Raw genomic sequence first — 21,294 nt, forward strand, 5'->3', positions numbered from 1 at the left:
GATTGCGCGCCACACGGGAATGTTCCAGCTTTGTCGAGAGATAACGCCGCCACCAGCGATATTGCTGGAAAGTTCGATAGCGCCTGTATAAAACCCGACACGCTTGACCGCTTGTCAGTTGATCGACGGTCGACGCTCTGTTCGCCGCTATCAGCGTATTGCTGTAGTTTGAATTTCAGTTTCTCGGCCACAAGTTCGGCCAAATAAAGTTTCATCTCGGACGTGCTGACTGTTGTCTTCGTCGACGTCACGACCACGTGACACTATTATGTTTTGTGCTCAGCGTACTTCACGCCAGACAGCTGACGATTTGCGCCTTCTCAGCGAGTTCGGCGTTCGGCATACCAGTGAAAGAGCCGAGGCTGCGGCCGGACTTTGTGCCAACCGTGTTCTCGCACCGTCCCATCCTCTAAGCTAAGCGTCGCAGTGCTTATGCATTAAAGGGAAGCGATGAAGCGTCGAAGGTGGTTATGGGGTCGAAATCAAAATGCACAGTGTATACGACGTTGTCGCTGCTCCTGAAGCTCGGCGAACCACTGCCCGAATCGTGAGAAAGTGTCGACGACATGGGGACGGTACCGGTACCACGCAACCCACTAACCACGAGCGGACCACGCGACAAGCAACACACTAACCGCGTGCAGTAGGTGGCTGTTCGGTAGCGAGTGTCAATAGATGGCGACTGCATTGCTCCACGTCTCTAGTGACGTCATGTATGCCATTGTAATTTAGCGGTCGCCGGTGGTGGGCGGAGTTTACAGCGGACGACTTCTACGGCTTATTTTGCACTGAAGTAGTCTTTTACAGTGCAATTTTTGCACGTGTACAGGCATATTTGACCCTCTACGTCCATTTTTCACTGATAACCACAAATTGTTGGGTGACCGTGTCATGACTCCTTTAAATCTTGCTTGAGTGCAGGTTATTTATGGATCAGGCCTACAGGTACACTTTAACACAGCGTAGTGCCCGGGTAATTCAAGAACTGGTGACAAATTGGAACATTTTATTTCACTATTTAAGGTTCAATCGCTGTCGTATGAGAGCAGCTCACCGGCACTTTCACCAATGTAGAACGAGCTCATCTGATGGCGCACTTCCAGAGCTGGTCGTCCTCTGTGCCGTTCATCGCGTTTGATAGCCCCTTAATCTTAAGGTTGTTCGCGATGGTCTCCACTGACGACGAATGCCACATGTCCTTGATCTTGTAGCGGAAGCTGCTCAGCACCACCGCATTCTTTTCTATCCCGTCTGCAGCCGGCCGTCGACAGCTCGCCTACGCGCGGCGCCAGCGCCTCCTCCTCCGTGTTCGGGGAACAACGTGTTGTCGGGGCCGGCTCCGGGAATTAGCACCGGCGGCATGCTGCGTCTGCTCGCTCGGGGGCCCCCTTTTTCCTCTTTCTTGTAGAAGAACGCGGGGGTGCCTCCTTCTCTCCCTCGTCGAGGGGAGCTCTCGTCACTCGCACGGAGTGGAAATAAACAGTCTTGCCCTGCAACTCCAAACCAGCTTCACGTCTCCTTTCTCGCTGCCTCCGGCAGCCGACATTCCCGGCCGCTACAAAAATTGGTGACCCGAACGCTTCAACGAACACGCCGCGATGAGCTCCGACGACAACGCTGCTGCCTCCACGCCTGCGGTCATCGCCACAGAACTGAAGCTACCAAATTTTTGGCCGAAAAATCCAAGAGTTTGGTTCAGCCAAGTGGAGGCCCGTTTTCAGCTCCGGCATATCACCTCGCAGTCGACAAAATATCTTCACGTCGTCGCAGCCCTGCCCCCCGAAATCGCCGACGCTATCGACGACATTTTGGTTTCACCCCCCGCGCAAGAAGAATATGACACCCTCAAAAAGACGGTGCTGGACCGCCTCGAGGCGCCTGAAGAAAGCAGACTGCAGCAGCTCTTGTGTCGCGAAGAGCTGGGCGACCAACGACCTTCCCAACTGCTGCACCGTATGCGGCAACTACTCGGTGTGCGCGCGAGTCAGGACGGCCAGCTCCCACTTCTTCGTGAACTTTTCCTGCAACGGCTCCCCCAGTCGGTGCGCGTGGTTCTCGCGGGTTCAAATGAGACGTCCCTTGATCAACTAGCGCAACTTGCCGATCGCATCACGGAATACTCAACACCAACCTTTGCGCCCATAGCTGCTGCAAGAACACATGAGCAACCAGATCGACTGTCGCGCCTTGAGGAGAAACTGCAACACCTTACCGAGACCATGCAGAAACTTGTGCTATCTGGCGCTCCCCAACAGGACGAGCAACGACGCAACCGATCCCCTTCAAGACACCCAAGCTCTTCCCAGAGAAGCCATGCGCGAGATACACAGGACGGAGTTTGCTGGTACCACCGTCGTTTCGGCACGGGTGCTAGCCGCTGCACTCAACCTTGCTCGTTTCCGGGAAACGCTCCGGCCAGTCGTTAACGGCGGCTTACGACATCGGCCCTCCACCCAGCCGCCTGTTTTTCGTAGTCGACCGCGTAAGCAACTCGCGCCTGCTAGTCGACACGGGAGCCGAAATCTCTATTGTCCCGGCAACCCCCGAGGATCGCCGACGTAGCAAGAACACATCGTCGCTGCAGGCAGTGAACAACACTGCCATCGCTACGTACGGCTTCCGCTCGCTGACAATAGACGTCGGACTCAGGCGCCTGTTTCGCTGGGTCTTCGTGGTGGCGGATGTTAATTTCGCCATACTCGGAGCAGATTTTCTCAGCCACTTCAACCTGGATGTGAGCGTACGTGACCGTTGCCTCAAGGATAACAACACATCCCTCAAAGTACGTGGTTTGGAGTCAAACATCTGCTCATCTGGCATCTGCGCCTTCCAGACAGTATCAGCCTACCACCACGTCCTGGCCGAATTCCCCTCGCTCACCAAGCCCCGCAACACGGAACAGCCGGTGAAACATAACGTGACTCACCACATCGTCACCACCGGGCTGCCAGTCACCGCCCGGCCACGACGGCTGTCCAGCAAAAGGCTTCAAGCTGCACGCAGGGAGTTCGAGCACATGCTGCAGCTGGGAATTGTTCGCCCTTCGTCTAGCAACCATTCATCGCCGCTACACATGGTGCCTAAGGACGACGATTGGCGCCCGTGTGGTGATTACAGAGCCTTGAACGCATCGACAACGCCGGACCAGTATCCTCTGCCACACATTCACGATTTCAGCGCGCGGCTGGCAGGTACGAAAATATACAGCAAGATCCACCTTGTAGCGGCATACCACCAAATCCCCGTCGAACCGCAGGACATACCAAAAACAGCCATAACAACTCCGTTCGGCCTGTTTGAGTTTGTCCGCATGCCCTACGGCTTGAAAAATGCCGCACAGACCTCTCAAAGGTTCATGGATGAAGTCACCCGGGGTCTTCCTTTCATCTTTGTCTACCTGGATGACATTTTGGTGGCCAGCAGAACGCCTGCAGAGCACGAAGAGCACCTCCGCCAGCTCTTTCAGCGTTTGGATGAGCACGGTCTGGTGTTGAAACCTCAAAAGTGCGTGTTTGGAGTAGAGGCGCTCAACTTCCTCGGCCACCACATCACTGCTGAGGGCATTATGCCATTGGAATCGAGGGTGGAATCCGTCAAGAAGTTTCCAGCTCCAACATCTTTTCGCAAGCTGAGGGAGTTCCTCGGGCTCTTAAACTTCCACCGGCGCTTCATTCCGTCTTGTGCTCGAGTGCTCCAGCCATTGACCGACCTGCTGCGCCGAGACGACCAAAAGGCACCAGAATTTTGTTGGTCTGACGAACACCAGAACGCTTTCCAGAAAGCTAAGGACGAGCTAGCCGCGGCTACCCTCCTCATTCATCCGCGGCCTGAAGCTCCTACACGCCTCATGGTGGACGCTTCCTCCACATCGGTCGGAGCAGTGCTGCAGCAACAGGAGGGCGCCCAGTGGAAGCCACTGGGCTTCTTTTCGAAACGTCTGAAGCCTGCAGAAGCACGGTACAGCACTTTTGGAAGGGAGATGCTCGCAATCTATTGTTCCATTAAGCATTTCCGCTACTTCCTCGAAGGCCGTGAGTTCTACATCTTGACAGACCACAAGCCCCTCACCTACGTATTCAAAAACAACAGTTCCTCCTACTCAGAACGAGAGATCCGTCAGCTCTCATTCATCTCCGAGTTTTCTACAGACATCCGCCACGTTCCCGGGGTCGAAAACGAAGCAGCTGACGCCTTGTCTCGCGTCAACGCTTCCGGCACAGAAGTCCTGGACTTCGAAGCCATGGCCGCAGCTCAGCGGGACGACCCCGAGTTGACAAGACTGAAGGGAGGGGGATCTTCACTCGTGCTCTCGGAGGTTGCACTTCCCTACGTGCAGAGCACGATAACCTGCGATACCTCCCAGGCAGCACCACGACCTTTCGTCCCACTGAACTTTCGCCGAGTGGTATTCAACACTTTCCACTCCATCAGCCACCCAGGTGTCCGCGCCACCCAGCGGCTGATAACGCAACGCTTCGTTTGGCCCGGAGTCAACGCGGACGTGCGACGATGGGCTCGGACATGTGAAACGTGTCAGCAAGTGAAAGTGACTCGCCACAATCGGGCTGCACTACAGGAATTTCGGACTCCTGAGTCGCGGTTTGACCACGTTCACCTCGACCTCGTGGGACCACTACCGCCCTGCCAAGGATTTAGGTACCTGCTCACATGCATCGACAGGTACAGCCGGTGGCCCGAAGCTATACCAATTGCGGACATATCAGCTGAGACCGTCGCGCAGGCCTTCATTCAAACATGGGTGTCCCGCTTTGGCTGCCCCGCCCGCATAACAACTGACCGGGGACGGCAATTCCAGAGCAACCTCTTTTCCGCACTTTCAACGCTCCTCGGCACGAAGCTGCAGCATACAACCGCCTACCACCCCGCCAGCAACGGAATGGTTGAGCGCTTCCACCGGCAACTCAAAGCCGCACTGGCAGCGAAACTCGACCGCCAGCACTGGGTGGAGAAGCTCCCGCTCGTTCTTCTTGGCCTACGCTCAACGGTGAAGGAAGACCTCGGCTTCAGCGCAGCGGAAATGGTCTACGGCTCAACAGTGCGCCTCCCGGGAGAATTCTTCTCCGACCAGACACCTTCCGCCCCAACAGCCTCCGATCACATCGAGAAGCTGCGCGCATGGCTCGCGCAACTCAGGCCAACAGCACCTCGCATCGCCCGCAACAGGAAAGTTTTCACTTTTCCTGACATGGACTCTGCTACCCATGTGTTCGTGCGATACGACGCAACGAAGCCGCCCCTTACTCCGCCGTACGATGGCCCATTCAAAGTTTTGGGACGTACTAACAAAACCATCGCAATCGACGTGCGGGGGAAACGAGAAGTCGTCGCCGTTGAGCGCGCCAAGCCTGCTCATATTGAGGTTTCCATTCAAGCAGCCTCTCACGTACGATTTCAGTGCTAACCATTGGACTGTGACCTTTCACTATTCAGCCCGTAACTGCTGTCCTTCTTTAAAAGCTCCGCAATCTAGGGGGAAGCCTTTGTAGCGGAAGCTGCTCAGCACCACCGCATTCTTTTCTATCCCGTCTGCAGCCGGCCGTCGACAGCTCGCCTACGCGCGGCGCCAGCGCCTCCTCCTCCGTGTTCGGGGAACAACGTGTTGTCGGGGCCGGCTCCGGGAATTAGCACCGGCGGCATGCTGCGTCTGCTCGCTCGGGGGCCCCCTTTTTCCTCTTTCTTGTAGAAGAACGCGGGGGTGCCTCCTTCTCTCCCTCGTCGAGGGGAGCTCTCGTCACTCGCACGGAGTGGAAATAAACAGTCTTGCCCTGCAACTCCAAACCAGCTTCACGTCTCCTTTCTCGCTGCCTCCGGCAGCCGACATTCCCGGCCGCTACAATCTAAAGGCACACTTGCTGAAGAGACGCTTGCTTCAGTCACCCTGTCGCAGTTCTTTTATGGTTGCCCGAGGCCATCCACTCGGTGCAGTGCCGCTGATATTCTGTCTTGAATGGTAGATAGAGCTGAGCGAGTTGGTTTGAGTACATTACTGGAGACACTTCGGCGCGCACACAACAGACGAAGACTGAAGGGAAGAAGACAAACGGGTGTCCAAACGGGCTGTTTAGGTTGTTTCCTATAAAAATGTGCAGTAAACGTTGCAGCAGTGAAACATCACCCTCACTGTTAAGGAGATGGGTCATTATGCTTATTGTGATAGGCGTTGATGGAATCTCATAATTCTATGTTTGTCAGTTATTGTAGTGATCAAAAATGAAAGGTTTCAATTTCCAGCTGTTGCTGTATGCTTAAAATTCAACAGGATTTTGTGTAGGCCAAAATGTCGCACTGAATGTTTTTGCTGCTTGCATGTTTCATGCAAAAGAATGTTGACATATGACTTCTGCCTTGGCAGTAGTCAACTGAATGACAATACAACTGAACCCCTTGAAATAAAAGACAAGAATTGCTCTCTTGTGCATGTCTTTCACAAAGGGGTTCATCTGTACTATGTACGTAAAATACAGCAAAAAATGGTTTTAATGAGACCAAGATTGAAAAATTAAGTGAGTTTATTACACATAGGCTTTTATTATGCGAAGTTTGACTTTGCCTTCTTAACTGTTGTCTTAGCCAGGTGCATGTTCTACTTGCTTCAACACAAATCTCTGGTTTTCTGAGCACCATCTCAGTGTTTTTATTCATAACCTAGAGGGTTATCACTGGGAGGATTAAGGCATACATGCACTGTGGGCAGATGGAGCGGATGTGCTGAAATTATCGGGGGAAGTCTCGTAGGTAATTTCAGCAGCTTCACGCATTGCTTAATGTGATAGGACACCAAGGGGGAAGCACTCTAGTGCTGTGTGGGAGGTATACGTTCCTATGGTGGCTGTTATAAAGGCACCATTACTTGTATTAAGACCACAAAAGATTTGTGGTCGCAATCAGTCATGAATGCTTAGCTGAGGCAATGACTTCAGCTGCATAGTTAATGTTGGTGTCACGTATGGCAGCTTCGTGTTGGAAGAGAAAGTTAACATATGGTTGTGCTCTAGATAAAAAATTAGGAGTGACTGCCTGTAGTCAAGCAGATGTGGTGTGCAAAAGCACAATGCATGATATCTCATTTTTCAAGGTCACTGCAGTAAAAGTGAAGAAATTCGGCTTTGTTGGTTGAACATGTGGCAATGTTTAGCATAAAGTTGCACAAGGACGAGGAGGAAGGACGTTAGGTGTCCTCCCTCTCGTTCTTGTGTAACTTTGCACTAAATATCTCTTCATATTCAGTACACTTCTGTTGAGACGTATTCTTGGATATACTGAACGATATAGATGATTTGGTTGGTTTTCTGTTGACCAAATTTTAAAATTAATCTGCTTTATATAAACTGCTTTGTGTTTAATTATGGCCTAAGAAAAAATGTCAGCTTCAGCCACAGCCATCACTCTCCCTCCCTCAGAGAATTTGCATCAATGCGTCATCTAACAGCATTTACTTATTTTTGCGATATTAAGCGCTTCCTGAAAGTTTCAGATGATTCACTTTCCCCTTTAGGCACACGCTTGTGTTGCTAGTTTTAGGTCAAAAGCTTAGAACATCCTGGTAAACTTTATTGGGGATTCTGTTGTAGATTACACTAGTCTGGAAAAATTTCTTCTGGGTCAGTTGGAAGCCAGCTGGCATGACTCAAATAGGTGAAGGGCAGGTATGCCATGGGACATTGGGCTGACCTTGAATTTTTTTTCTATATTGTGACTAACCTCCCAGGAGCTGTGAAAATTGTATTGAGCATAGTAGGTATATTCGTAAGGGTAAGTGCTCAGCGAGCACATGTGGACCATAGCTGAGCGCACAGACACAGCCGCTCGATAAAAAAAAACAGGTGTTGCTTGTTGCTTTGCTCTGAAATACACATCCACAAGCGGGACGCTGTTCTGACAGTTTTGTCCTCGTTGGCGCTAGCAGAAATACTGCCACGTGCCTTCTGAACAAAAAAGAAACAAAAAACGAAGGTTTAGGAGTGCTCGAGACGCTGTATTTCCATATACAGTCAAAGCTCGTTAACTGGACACCCTTTAATTCAGAAAATCAGATAATTCGGAGGCGTTCTCTGGTCCCGGCCAGCCTACACATTGTTTCATGGCATCAAACTCTCGTTAATTCGGTCATATTTGGCCGCAACCCGGTCAATTCAGACTATTCTCGGAACGCGCCAAACACGACACGCCGCAGTTGTGCCACGCAAAAGGAGCAAAAACAGCACTTGCAGATAACCGAAACGAGGCGGCGCAACCTGCATCGCTATCACCATCGGCGTGAACCACATGGTAACGTCGGTTCTGGTTAATTTTGGGTTAGAACATTTCGGGTTAATTAAGACAGGAAAGCCTTGAACCGCGGTCACATTGTGAACAATGTCGTGAGTGGCGAACATTGCGGCTTCTAAACTTCGCTTATGCAAAGCAAGTGCAGGATTTGCGTATGCATCAAGAAATTGAAGCTGTATTGACGTAATAGACATTTGTTTATTATTTGCTTGGTACTTTCAATAATTCGGAATTCGTTTTATTCGGACAGTTTTTCTGATTTCGTGAGATCCGAATAACGAGCTTTTACTGTATGGTCATGCCAATGAGCCACTGCCTTCTGTGGTGTCTTTGAACGACAAAACACCATTCAGTGCCGTACGAAAATTCGACTACGAATTATTGTGCGGCACTGAATAGTGTTAAATGTGCAGATAATGAAATAAAATATCTTTGTTTGGGACAAAAACATTGCACACAGAGTAGTGTTGATGACCTGACCGCCAAAACCATTTCCGAGATTTTGAGGCTCCTTAAAAAAACCTGCAGCACAAGGACACCCTTGTTTTTATGAAAGAACAATGATGCAACCCGACGTGCAGCGCCAAAGCGGCAAGAACTTGTACTTGGCAATTCCCACCGCTTTAGGGGCACGCAACGGGCTGCACCTGTTTTGTTTATCGAGCGGCTGTGGCACAGAGATGAGTTTTCAAGCACAAAGTTGTTGAATCTGCATGGGGCTCAATAGAAAAGGATGTATTCACAGCGGTGTGTCTTTGAGGCACATTTTCATAAAGCAGTATTCACACGAGGGAGAAATCCCCGGAGGAGAGGCGAGGATGGCGCATCACGTGACAACGGCGTCACGGGTTAGTGTGTCAACGCGTCCTCCTCGCGGCTCCTCGGGGGAGACGGGGACCGTTTCTCCGAGCGGTCAGACAATCCCCGTGCTGCGGGGGATGTAGCAGAATTTCGGGTGGGTGTCTCGCCACATTGTAGCACTCTCTCCTGCAGAGAGCGGCGGCGGCAATTCTCATTCTTCCTCCAACCACCAACAACAACAACAAATACGCTCCGGACTTACAGGCACCGTGATGGCCACACTGATCTCCCCCACCGTTCGCCTCGTCCGTGTCAGCGAGGGACATTTGAGGGGACTTCTCCTGGCCTGTTGGCGTCACTAGGCTCCGCCTTTATCCTCCGGGGATTTCTCCCTCATGTGAATACCGCTTTAACTGCAGCTTTTTTTTGAGGTTGCTGTGTATAAAGCAGATTGTTGCTGATGTTCTTGCTCAGTGCGAACACACTATTTATATAACAATATTGTGGTCTTGATTTGGTTTGCCTTCTTTACTGTGCATAGCATATACATATCTGCGATGGGTTGTCTGTCATCGAATTGTGTCCTTGTTCTAGATCTCTTGCTACGCACCATCCGCCTTCTCGTGGAGGTGCGTCAGGAGCAACGCCAGGGCTGCAATTCGCTCAGCGCACAGATGCGTCACCTGTCGACGAGGCTTGAGAGGATTGAAGGCATCCTGGAGAAAAGAGGCCAACCAGTCCCACCAGCCGCACCGATACGGGACCTTCCACCATTACCTGCTACGTCATTGCAGGAACTAGAGGCTGCAGAAGCAGCTCTTGAAGACAAGGACATGGCCGGTGCTCTGGTAAGAACAATTCCTTTTCCGCTTCCTAATCACGAATGTCGAGGAGTTTCATATGCTTTGATCCTGCCAGTGCATTGCAGCAGTACAATTTCTGTGTGCATGTTTATTGGTGTCCAGAGCCGGTATCGTGAAGTGATGCCTTTTACGATGTTAAGGACATTTTTATGCTCAGCCATTGGTCAAAGTGACTGTTAACAAGATGAGCCGGCTGTGAGTGGTTTATGGTAAGACTAACTTAGGATGAAGGATAATGCATTGCTGCAAATTGTTGGCCTAAAAACACTTGAAACATTACGGTTTGCATGTGCTAATGCTGAACAAGGCATAAGCAAAATTTACCTCTGCATGTAGTAGGAGTCCATAGTCTGAATTTAACAAGGGCTTGCTCTTCCACTTTTCTTCAACTAAAAGAATTTTGGGCAGAGCATTTCTAGCGCCCATCCTGTCGTGCCCCCTCTTATTATGCTCTTTAGAGATGCTCAATAGAGGGTCGAAGTCAATCACAAGGTAGAAAAAAAAGACTTGCTGTTAAAAAATCAGTGTTCTCAAAAAGAAGTGCATGTTTCTAGTAAAAGACTATGAAATGTCTTTATTGTGAATCTTAAATGTTTAAGGAGTTCAGTTAGTATGTCTTAAGCCCATTGTTTTACAATTTCTGAGCATTTGGACTGACTTACGGCAAATAAATAGTTCTGTTTGCAGATCAGTGCGCAAACACATTATGGATCTTGCAGCAATTAGCACAGTACCTAAACATGCATGCATGCTTGCGATGTCCTGCTCTCATTTTATAAATTACAGCACTGTACAGTTCTGCAATACAATTGGTCTTATTCTATTGTTTACTATATTTCCGTTCCAGCGGAACCATCTGGCTCGGCTGAGGGGCAAGGACCTCAGAGAAGTCGCTGTTCATGCTCTGACAGCCATCATGAGCAACGACGTGCAGCGGCTGTTCAGCATGCACGGGAAGAAGGGGAAGAGAGCTTTTGCACCTTTGCGGTTGTGCAAAGTGGGAACAGGTAATTGTTTTCTGCTCAGTGTTGTTTTCTGATGTTAATTGCATTCCGTCTGGGTTTTCTTGTGCTGCACAGATGCCATCTCCAGGAAGGCAGGGGTAGACGTAGCCAGTGTGGAAGACTTCATAAAGAAGTGGCTGCCAGGCTCCTCTGACAGAGGCGGTAGGCGAAAGAAAAGATTTGAACAATGTCTTGCCCACCGCCAGCTTAGTCTGCCTGGCACATCTACCCCTGTCGTCTCTCCCTCTCCTGAGACCTGAGGTTGGCGATGGCGCCTGCTGCCCAGTCCCCTTTGACCCGTGCCTCTGCTGTTCTTGCCCCTGCTGTCCGAGCGCCAGCCCCCTGCCGTTGCCTGCTCCCTGTGGTTGGCTGCCCCTTGCGGTTGGCTGCCACCCGCAGTTGGCTGCTTCCTGCTGTTGCCTGCTTCCTGCCGTTGCCTGCCCCCACAAGCTCTTGCCCTGCCATCACAATTAAAGCAGTGCTGGCGTGAAAATTTTCAGCTGTATTTTTTTTTGCGTCAAATGAACAGTGCACTCTGAAAAAGTTTTTACAGTATGTTTTTAAAAGCTAGTTTTGTTTCCTACTGCACCTTGACGTTACAATATGGTATGAGCTTCTCGTCACATGCTTGCGCAATATAATGTGACGCTTCTAATTTTACGGTTGCCTTCATCACTGTCACAACCACGTGACAATGTGTATCATCATCAACCTAGTCTTTATTCGCTGGAGGATGAAGGCCTTTAACAACGATCTCCATTCTGCCCTGCCCTGTGTGAGCAGATTACATGTTATGCTTGAAAATGTTAGAATTTCGTCAAAATCTTGCTCTCCATTGCCCGCAGCCATGTTTTCATTTTCTTGGTATCGATATCGTAAATACATTCACCATCTGTTACCTGACACTTATACGCAAGTAATTTTTGCCACCTAATTAAAGTGAACTAGGATTCTGCTGCCCCTATCTACCCTTGATACATTGTACTGTACATTTTCCTATCTGCCAATATTCTGCCTCCCATTTTTTAATCAATCACTTGCTGTGCGTTCTTTAAAATTCTCTTGAGTTTCTTTGTTCTCCAAGTTTCTTCACATTTATTGCTGGCAAAATGCAGTGGCTGTACATTTTCTTCTTGAGGGATAGTGGTAACTTACTCGTCATGTGTTAGTAATTTGTACTCTTTGTTCATCAACCTATGCTTGCTCTTCAGTGAATTTCTTTAACATGAATAGGCTCCTCTGTGGATGTGGGGATGCAGAGCAACCTATGTACACATACTCTAGCTTTTACAAGTTGTACGGTCTGGTCCGCTACCTTATTTTTTCTTCACCGGACCGCCTAACCTTACATTTATTTTCTGTATGCTCATCCACAATCATATCTTGTGATTGTTACAATCATTTCAGAAAAGCATGGTGCCATCTGCAAGCTCCATTAGCTGAGATATTCAGTTAATCCTAATTATTCCTGCTCCTTCACAAGCTTGATCTTTACATATTTCTTTTAAACATGCACTGAATAACATTGGAGTTTCTATCTTTCTGCCAGATTTCTTTTTCAGTCATGATTTTCCTGCTTTTGTTGAGTAGGATAGTTGCGGTATTGTGGAAATAGGCAGACAGACGTTGATGGCGGAGGCCTACAATTTATATATCTCATCGGAAGCCATTTAGATAGATTCGAAGAGAAACATGCGCAGCCAGCTCGTGCTTGGCGTGCCGCCGTTTACAGTTTGGATTTTTTGTGGCATGTGCTAGCACGCTACAGTATTTACATGTATTTACATATTCCTTCATTTTTGTGGCATGTATTAGCATACTACAGTATTTACATATTCCTTTATGGCAGATTACCTCGACAGCTGCAACATATTCATAGTTGGAAGCACTTTAGTGGTGTATAAGTCATGTTTATCAGTTTGTTTGACCACACGAACAATCTCGACGTGGCCACTATTGAAATATGTGTATAGACATGTGCAAATATTTAATTATATGTGAAAACGCTATGTGTGAATAAAATGTTTCTTCGCCTTGCAAGTGTGTTGCTTATTTATTACCACTGATGCAGACAGGCCTTTCAGACATGCTTGAAAGGCATGTCTGCATGAGCTTCCCTTGCCATCCACCTGTGAAAATAAAACAAAATTCAAGACGCATAGGCTTTTCTGTTGTGCGAGAGAGAATCTTTTTATTTAATCTGTCTTGGACGTTTCAGCAGAACTTTGCTTCTCATTGGCACAAAGAGTGGGGCAAAGGTCGTGATGAAATAGCTTTGGTACTGTACCAGTGGTGGTGAGTGTGAACGCCTTTGGGCTGCCTGTATGGTTTTTAGCAGTAACCGTACCATCATGATCGGCCCAGCACACATCAGCAACCCGTCAAAATTGCTGTACGCGTCGAGCAACACTAGCAGACTAAAAACTATGTGCCGACTACACAGTACGGTTTTGCGGTACTGAAACAACGGCAAAATGCCACTGCTATACCATCTTGATAATGGCTGCAAAATGGCATGCCAGCGTTTTTCCGACCTCGACGGGGCCGACACTACGCCATTATTGGCCCAATACTGGCAAGCCGACGTCGGTCCGATGCCGGCAAGCCGATGTCGGCCCAAATGACGGCAAGCCGACGTCGGCCCCATGACGGTGAAAGTAGCGCGAGCGTGATTTGCCGACGTTGGGCCGATATTGGTGCCGATGTTTGCCGACGTTGGGCCAAGATCGGTCCAATGTCGGCCTGCTGCCTAGGCTGTGACAACACGAGAATTGAGCAGCCGATTGCCTACACATCGAGGACACTTACGAAGGCTGAGCGGAACGATGCCCAAATTGACTGAGAAGCGTTAGCCGTGGTGTTTGCTGTCCGGCATTTTCATCAATACTTAGCCGGCCGGAAATTTGTTATATTCACAGATCATAAACGACTTCTACGAATATTCCGGAGGGAAAAGCAAATTCACGAAGTGTTGTCGACTCGCATGCTGCGTTGAATTTAATGCTCTCGGCATATGAGTACCAACTCGAGAACCGCAAAACGCACGAGCACGCTAACGTGGGCTGTCTCAGCAGGTCGCCGGCTCCAAGATGCCATCCAGACGCTGAGCTTCCAGGTGACGTCTTGCTCCTGGAAGCCGTACAGTACCCACCAGTCACCGCCGGGGATATTCCATCCTGTACTTCGCAGGACATCCAGCTATCAAGGGTGAGGAGATGGATCGCCGACGGCTGCCCGAAAGAACGCGTACCTAAACAATACGGCGCATACGAGGTAAGCGCACGAGCTGTCCGTGCACAGAGACTGCGTGGTCTGGGGGAACCGCGTGGTGGTCTCTCTTTCTCTGTCTTCCCCTTTCACGTGTTTCACGTGCCCCACTTCGCCGAGCAGAGTTTTCGTTTAATACTCGCACCTGCTATACTCGGTTGTGGAGCTTGCCCAATACCTGTGGCGCATATCCACCTGTTGAGTTTTGCCCGACGCAGCACAAGTTACGGATAGCTTTAACAGGTTCGCTGTTAGAACATGGATGACGCTTGACATTCGTATTGAAGAGTGGAACGGGATAGCGTAATTGGGCCCAGCTCGAATAGTCGCCTCATTCGCTTACCACGCTTGGCTTCTCGGTGAGCACCTCAACCGCTCCTTGAGGAAAGGGACGTCTGTACGCGTAACATTGGCTGCTTTGAACTCCCTTAGGGTGCCAATTCCAAGTACAGTTGCGAAGGGTCCCCTATGCAATATTTCATCATTTTGTGATTGATCTAGGAACTCACGACGTTTCCGTAAGGCAATACGAGCACCTACTCACCTGCACACTTTGTTGGTGGTGTTGCTGATGATAAATGATGCCAGAGCGCTTCGTTATAGGTGGGCACCTAAACCGCCCAATCGTTGCGCAAGTCCCATGGTGTGACGCTGGTGCGATTCAACGCTTCTGCCACGCAATAGTACATTTTTAGCGCGACTTGTCGCACTTCATGTGCCTGCAAAGGGAGTTTCAGAGGCAGTTACAAGAACACGTGAGGCTTTGTGGTTGAACACCCAAGTGTCACTCTGAAGGCATAAGCTAGATTCTGGCTCGTACCCATCATTTTTAATTGGATCCATTGCGATGTTTCTCTCACGAACATGCACGGGTTTGCGTTGACAAACAAAGCCGCCGACGCCAGCACCGGGATTTTTGCGACACGGGCTCTTCAATGCTATCGTGTTAAAATGATTGCATGTATGCTTCTCCAGTATTTATGTTTTCTTAGCATATCATGAAAGTGCTCAGCTATCGATTCTCAGGAAGTTCGCAAGGTCAGTAACGCGTTATCAAAACAATAGACATGCATCCGGGCGATCCGCAAAGTTAAAACAGATGAAGTACGCAAACTCGTAGACAAGTTTTGGCATATTGCACAAAACAACAAAACTAAGCATTCTTCTTGTTCTTGTATGGTGCGGCACGTCTACTCGGCAGGCGACGAGGGTAAAAAATGAGTGACGTCAGAGGCCATGACCGGAGTAGTGAGCAGGCCTGAAAATATGGAACGCGGTGTTATAGCCAGCTGAGGCAGGCGCGCGTCGCAGAGGTATTTTTGGTTGGGATTAGCGTGATGCTATGAGCGAGGCCGACGCTTTTACGATGATTGGGCTAAAATTGCCACGTCGCCCTGTGTTCTGGCATTGACAAAATTGAATTTATATTGAAAACGCACCGAATGGGACGGACGTGTAACGCGTTGTAGGTGCTAATCGCGGAGGCCACAGTAATGACGAATTGCATTACTTTACCGCTCCCAGAGGGCAACACCACCCCGCCAACCGGGAGAGTGCTAGATATAAAAGGCGCGTTTCTAAAGCCTCCACAGACATGTGCTTGCTTTATCTGTGCTCTTATTGTGCACTGTAATACTCAGTGTGATAAATACCATGAACGAAAAAAAAACCGTGGCGCAGTGGATAGCGTCCCCGGCATTTGTTGTTGCGGACCGAGAGGTCGTGGGTTCGATGCCCGTTGACGGAACCTTTTTTCTTTGCCACCCTACCGTGTCAACTTTTTTGACGTCATTTCCATGACGGAAATACGTCACTGAAGTCTTATTGGACTCCGGCACAAAACACTATCGTGTTAAAAAAACATGGCTGATCCATCGGTCATAGGAATCGGTATAACACAAAAGCGAAACGTGTCTTAACAGGCGAGTTGAGCGTTTGTTGTGCATTCTTTTGGCCAAGGACGATGGAATGAATGCTATAGCAACGAATTGCAATGTCACGCGAAGAACGGCAAGCAGCCCGAAACTTGAAACGCGCTGCTCAAGCAGAAAGGACGCACGGAAAGAATATACACAGGATGAGCGCGAACTGACAACTATGACAGCTAGACAGTTAAAGCGCGCTGCTCAAATGCAAAGGAGGACGCACGAACTAAATGTCACAGTTGTAACTTATATCTGTGTGAGCAGCGCTTCTTTCGCAAAAGCGGCCGCTCCAGTGAGCGAAGTGACCTTCATGCTCTCAACGCAAACTTGCGGTGAAAGCACAAGACGTACAAACCACCGCCATCACGAGATAAGCGCGCGCACGAGCGACCACGCCCTGTAGAGGCGCGCGCTCATCCAAACGCGTGGGGCGACGACCTTTGCGCGCTGTTCGAGCCCTTCGCCCCATCTCGCTACTGATAACGAAAACACGCTCATATACCACCGATCTCTGAGTACCGCCACCGGCAAATGGTGCATATAAATAGCTCGCAGTTAGCACGGCGAAGAACGTGCCGTCTGTGGCCGAATCGCTGCGCGTGGCGTGCTGCAGTGCCAGAGCTCGTAGGTTCGAGTCTCGGTGACGGATTTTTTTTCGTTTTTTTCCTTCCTATCTGTTAGTCCATACACTTCACAACGTCATATACGTGACGGAAATGCCTCAGTCGAGCCGTAGTGGACCCAAGCATAAACACTTTCATGTTAAAAGGTGGTGAACCGCAAGTGAATCACACCATCTTGAATGAATAAAACGCGCGAAAGAACGAGGACGAACAGAAGAAACAACAGACCTGTTCGTCCTCGTTCTTTCGCGCGTTTTATTCATTCAAGATGGAATCACACCAAATTGCCCAGTTAAACGTTCTAATGAATCACACCAACAGCGTATCTTTTACCGTCATGTGGCGCTCGTTAGGTCATTTTATGTTGCCCTTAATTGGTTAAACATCTAACATATATTACGCCTTTTTTATAGTCACTTTACGGCCACGTGCGTTTCGTTTCGTTTAAGAAGGCACTACAAGCCACTGTTTAATTTAATTGTGGCAACGTACATGCTGAGTGGTGATTTTTTCCGCCGTTTAAGGGAGCCTGCGAACATGACCCCGTGACAGCGCTCTGAAACATGCTGCGAGCGAAATAACCATCGCGTGGACCGCGGCTCCAGACATCAGCTTGCGTGTGGAGCATTTTTCACGGCCGCACACGGCAAGGAAAGCCATCCTCTCTGAGAAACGGCAAGCTGGCGATCGGTGCGCCGGTTGTTTGCTAGCCAATGACATACTGGCTTTGCGAAGACTTGCACGCTAATGAAAATAATAACACCGTTAATATTACTATGGAAGGCGTGACTGAGCTTCTCTTCAGCTTAGACATGAAGAAGTCGCCAGGACCCGATAATATTCCAACCGCGTTTCTTAAAAGATATGCAGTACAAGGAGCTTCCCATCTAGGAATAATTTTTCAAACGTGTATCGATGCGGCCACGTTACCTGAAGATTAGATGGTGGTAAAGTCATGCCTGTTTTTAAAAATGGTTCACCACTACAGATAGATAACTACCGTCTCATATCTCCAGCTTCTTTTTACCTACCACATAAAAATGACCGCCTTGAAGAGGTTTAGACATGGAAATATCTGCAAATAACATAACTTCCAGTGTTAACTGGTTGACCCGTATAGGTAACACAAGCTATACAGCCCGAAAAAGATGAGGCCTACTGAAACACAAGTTGGGCGACTATCCTCATTCCCTCAGAGTGATTACGTACAAAACAAATATTAGGCCTTCTTTGGAATACAGTAGTGTTGTTTCGGATCCTTACACCCAGGGAAGCATAAAAGAAAACTTGAAAAAAAATGAAAGTTTAACCGTCCTTTACGTTTACAAACGTTTCAGACGTGTCCATTCACCTTCAGCTATGTTACAGTTGGCCGAATTAGAGCAACTATCGAAAGAAGAAAAAAAAGCAGGTTTGAATTTCATAGATTTGGTTTATCTTGGTAAGCTGGGAATAAAATTTGACGACTACTTGCAGAAGCAACTGAGCCGAGCCTCGCGTCACAAGTACAGTAATTTCATGAAACCTTTACTCGCAAGAACTAATTTATACAAATATTCATTTTCCAGTGAACACTCACAGAGTGGAGTTCATTACCATCTACCTCACCCCTGCTACGCACTAATTTGTGGTGATTTCCCTTTTTGTGTGTGTGTGTGTGTTGGAGTGCGTGTGTGTGTACACCCTCTCCTGCTTAGACTACTGTCCGCGGTATTGTACAAAGTAAAAAAAAGATAAAAATTGATATATATTTTTTTCTTTTTTAAGTCAATCTTATAAACCACCAGGTAATCTGAGGTATAAGTGGCAATACAGTGAATAGCAGTGGTATCCCGCGTCGCTTTGTGTCACTACAATACGTCTCGGATGTACCTGGGTGACACAAGTGCTCTCGGAGAAGAAATGTTAAAGATTGCACGTTAGTGAGTACGTTGCGAACTAAAGCTTTACGCCAGGAGATAGCAGCATCTGAAAAGTCGTTGCAGTTTTATGTCCTCCATGTATACACGATGCGTCACAAAAACATCACAACCAGCGTTGTTCCTGCTCTATACCTGTCGGGTGATCTTTCATTCCGAAAGCGGTGGTCAATGTACGCACAATGTAAGACTGCACAGCGGTATATGAGCCATCGTGCGAAAGGCTCTTGATGTTCTTGTAAGTTGATGACAACCCGCTAGCTGGCCGGTGAGTACGGCATTGACACCCATCACTTACAAAAGTGACAGGGAAAAACCACTGAGAGCGCAGCGTATAAACAGCTGTCATGTTAAGCAGCCAAAGCATCCCAATACGTTGTTCGGAATAAAACTAATATACTTGACCAAGAAAGCCAGAACTTTTGGGAAAGTAACAAATATTTGATTAAAATTATACAAAGTTCTTCGCAGTGTTACGATCAGCCCCTGCGCCGAAGAGGAAGCGGCGTCCCCTGCTCTTCGAACAAAACGCCGAAGGGCTGCTTGCCTGCTGACGGCTGCTCAAACACATGAATTGCCCTGCCAAGACGGGAAGCGAGGCGCCATGCAGTCCGACATACCAAGGTTCGAGGAGTCGACTGTAATGGTTTCTTGTCGCCAAATCCTCCTGGAAGAGACAGCGGCGTTAGCGCGGACGACAGCCAGTCCCGCTAATTGAGCGATGAGGTACTTCGAAGCGGCGGACCTTTTGATGCGCCCGTTTGTCCGAGCGTGTGACCCATCGCCCTACGGCCTTCACATAGCAAGGAAGAACGCCTTGGTGCCACTGGTGCAGAGTGCTCTGGCCACGCCCCAGTCAAGGGCGTTGACCTGGGCGGGTGTGGGTGGCACCCTCATTCGTGATGTGTGTGACGTGATTGGACCGTCCCAACTTGGAGCAATTTCCCCATCTAGGAATCTGGGGAAAAGAGACGCCTTAAAATGAGCCCCCGTGGGCTCATTCGAGGCGAAATCATCATGTAGCACGAAATCGTCGTCATGTAAAAACGAGATCTTCCTCATGTAACAAGATGTTTGTGATGTAAGACGAAATGGTCGTAGTGAAACGACATGCTCGCCATGTAAATAAAAAACGTTAAACTTCCCTTAGTCTCTTCATGCTGCCACTGCATCATGCTCCCGAGTCTCCGGTGCCTGAAAAGGCCGGTCGCAACGGCAGCTGGGTGATTCCACGTAAGATCGAACAAACGATGGCTGGTCGCCCTCTTAAATTTATTTCGAATTTTTATATATTATTGCCTGATGAGAGGAAAGAAGAGATCCGTAATTAATTTTGCCGGCAAAAATTTTTTCCAAGCACAGGAAATCAATAATGACGAAGAGGTGGAGGGGAGCGCTCATTCGCTCTGCTGTTTTGGCCAACTTTCGTTATTAATTGCACAAAATATGTTAAAGTTAGGTACATGAAATTTCTGTTAACTAATTTCTGTTAGCTCTGCGCAGGCTGCTTCGCATTACATCGATTCCCACAGTGCGTGGGATCTGCTGTATTTTTTTCTGCATAGGCGTTTCCTGCTTCATTATATAGACCAATAACAAATTTGCAAATGTATCGAAGTACCTTAAGACAAAAACGAGAAGTATCGTATTGTATGCAATGATTCCTGTAGTATCTTGTATTTGCGTCTCAACTACTTCATGCCCGAGTATCTTGTATCGCGAGACAATTTCAAACTATCGTTACCCAGCCTTGATATTACTCCTGTTGCAGGCTTCAACAAATAGTTCTACATAACGCCAAACATATTGTGGCGGAACCATCGTTTGATATTATTATGGGAAAATTATTATTATTCAGTCTACAACTAATATGCATATACAAAACGAATATTTAATGGTTTATTTGATTCGCTTCTGCAGACAAAGTCGTATCCCACACTCTCCGTCTTCAGTAGGTACACAGAGGTCTCCCCTCTGTGTCCCGACTGTGGGGCGGTTAGCGACTTTAAGCACATGCTCTGGGTGTGCCCCTCTTTGCAGCACCACACAGACCACGGCTTGACGGAGGAAGCCTTTTCTACTTTCCTCACGAGCCACCACTGGTTTGATCAACTCCGGGCTGTCCAGAAGGCCCACGATGCGGCGGTGAGGCTTGGCCTCCCTGTCCCAACGTGGGAGCGGCCCGCAGTCTTGCCCCTATAAAAACGGGGTGAAGATTCTTCCGGACCCGAATAAAGTTAACTATCTATCTATCTATTTGATTCGCATCTCTCACTGCTCCGTCCGCATTAGAGGATCCGTTTCTAAGGTGGTATTGGCACTATTTTTTAAAGAGGAGTTCGTTCACATTCCTAACCTTTGCTTCTCACTTCCACAAATTTGTTCGTGTGAAAATGACATAAATTTCGAGCTGAGTGGAATAGTACTTCTCTTTAAAAGTCAGCGTGCTTAAAAGAAAAACAAAATAAATATGCAATTCATAGCTATCGTCGTTAAGTGCAAGCACTAAAGAGAAATCACGGTTTCTTACGCCTGCGTAAGCTAGAACGTTGTGTATACTTGCACGGGATGGCGTCACCATGGGACCGGCAAGTGTTGCCAAA

This window comes from Rhipicephalus sanguineus, chromosome 2 (genome assembly GCF_013339695.2).
Source record: "Rhipicephalus sanguineus isolate Rsan-2018 chromosome 2, BIME_Rsan_1.4, whole genome shotgun sequence".
In the NCBI taxonomy this organism is placed as follows: Eukaryota; Metazoa; Arthropoda; class Arachnida; order Ixodida; family Ixodidae; genus Rhipicephalus; species Rhipicephalus sanguineus.